The 2269-nt window shown below is 30.2% G+C and overlaps 1 non-coding gene and 1 pseudogene across 1 annotated transcript; both read left to right on the top strand.

Annotated features, from left to right (window-relative positions):
* The first annotated feature begins 1013 nt into the window (after positions 1-1013).
* Positions 1014-1153, top strand: LOC149265270 (U4 spliceosomal RNA; annotated as a pseudogene).
* Positions 1154-1766: 613 nt separating this feature from the next.
* LOC149265271 (U4 spliceosomal RNA) lies at positions 1767-1914 on the top strand. Its single transcript, XR_016261315.1, has one exon. It is a non-coding gene; the product is annotated as a U4 spliceosomal RNA (small nuclear RNA).
* Positions 1915-2269: the final 355 nt, after the last annotated feature.

Below are 2269 nucleotides of genomic sequence, written 5' to 3' on the forward strand. Positions count from 1 at the left end.
TTTATTAGTGAATGAATTTTTTATTGAGCATGACACATCTAAATATCCATAATTATACGACAATCATAATAATTATAATTATAAATTAATATTTGGAGTGTTTTAAGAGTATCTAATTATTGCTTATCTAAAGAGTTCTAGACTATTTGTATATAGTATAAAGCTATTATATTTATTGGAAAATAATATAAGAGAATATTTAATTAAATGGTGAATTTAGTAATAAGGTATTATGGAGTATTTGTATATAGTATAAAGTGATTATGCTTATTGGAAAATAATATAATAGAATATTGGCCCCTATCTTCCCCCAAAATATTTGAGGGTACTTATATACTTAATTTAAATAGAGGAGAATGATTTAACACTCACATGGGTATTAAATGAATTTTAGTTGGAGAGGTATTTAATGTCAATTCAAACCTAAAGTATCAAAGTTTTGTAAGTGAATGTTTACAAATAAAATTAATTTATTAAAAGATTGTCGAGAAATTACTTTGTCTTATAATATCTCCCAACTCAAATTACCATTAGTGATAGTGTAGTGAAAGTAAGAAACATGTTCTCTAATGCTAACATCTTCTGTAAAACTTGTGCACTTTAACCTAATTATTCCAATTCACCCAATATTTTTTTACCTATTTGATTAAATTGTATAAATTAACCACTAAAAAGTTTCAATACATAAACATCATCCTCATTTTCTTCCGATTTCAATATCCATATATAATTAACTCAACAAAATTTTCTTTTCCACACTAAACTCATAACCTTAATTTTTAAAACACTGCATAATTACCATCTACTTACACATAAATATAAACCAATAAAGTTTTCATATATATTATTAATTAATTATTCACATATCATTCGAAAAAAACATATCAATCTTCTCTTTAAACATTATAATCATCCAAATAATTGAACATTCACACATCTCACAATTCAGAAAAAGAAATAGAAAAAGAAATACAAAGAAGAGTATAAATTAGAGGAACAACTGATACGTAGACATCTTTGCGCTGGGGCAATGACGTAGCTAGTGAGGTAAAACTGAGGAGCTTCAATTGCCGGTTGAAAACTATTTCTAACCCCCCTCCTTGGCTTGGGCTACGCCTTAGCCTTCGAGAATTCTTGGAGGGCTCGGCTGTGACTCCGGCTCCAAATATTTCAAATTTACAAACTGGTAGCAAACTATAAATACAGGAAACGAAATTTGCATCGGTGGGATTGCTGGTTAAGTTATGCTATTGTCCTATATGGAATTTGTTGTTGGCCTATGTTAAATTAGGGAAGATAGTTCTTCGTGGATGTTCAAGGTTTATTCAGGACTGGGTGAAGGATATCTCCTTAGAGGATCATTAGTGATAGTGTAGTGAAAGTCAGAAACATCTTTTCCAAAGTTAACATTTTTTTTAAAACTTGTACACTTTAACTTAATTATTCTAATTCTCCCAATATTTTTTATCTCTTTGATTAAATTATACCAATTAACCACTAAAAAGTTTCAATAAAAAAAATCATCTACATTTTTTTCATATTTCAATATATAAATTTTTAAGATACTACATAATTACCATTTACTTACACCTACATATAAACAAATAAAGTTTTCATATATATTATTAATTAATTATTCACATATCATTAAAAAAAACATATCGATCTGCTCTTTAAACATTATAATCATCCAAATAATTGAACATTCACACATCTCACAATTCAGAAAAAGAAATACAAAGAAGAGGAACAAATGATACGTAGCCATCTTTGCGCTTGGGGCAATGACGCAGCTAGTGAGGTAAAACCGAGGAGTGTCAATTGCTGGTTGAAAACTATTTCTAGCCCCCCTCGTTGGCTTGGGCTACGCCTTGGCCTTCGAGAATTTTTGGAGGGCTCGGCTTTGGCTCGGGCTCCAAATAATTCAAATTTCCAAACTGGTAGCAAACTATAAATACAGGAGACTAAATTTGCATCGGTGGGATTGCTGGTTAAGTTATAATATTGTCCTATATGGAATTTGTTGGCCTATGTTAAATTAGGGAAGATATTTCTTTGTGGATGTTCAGGATATTTCTTCGTGGATGTTCAGGGTTTATTTAGGACTGGGTGAAGAAATGGTAAGTCCGGGAAGATATTTCTTAATGGATGTGGATGAATTATTCTTGTTACCAGAATACCAATACTACAAGAGAACTTGCATCGCTGGATTATTACCATTTGGTTGGTTTGCTTTCAAAGCCATTTAGTTTATAATTCTAGTATATGT

The sequence above is a fragment of the Pinus tabuliformis genome, chromosome 6, assembly GCF_031772625.1.
Source record: "Pinus tabuliformis cultivar Carrire ecotype Pingquan chromosome 6, CPIR1, whole genome shotgun sequence".
Taxonomy (NCBI): domain Eukaryota; kingdom Viridiplantae; phylum Streptophyta; class Pinopsida; order Pinales; family Pinaceae; genus Pinus; species Pinus tabuliformis.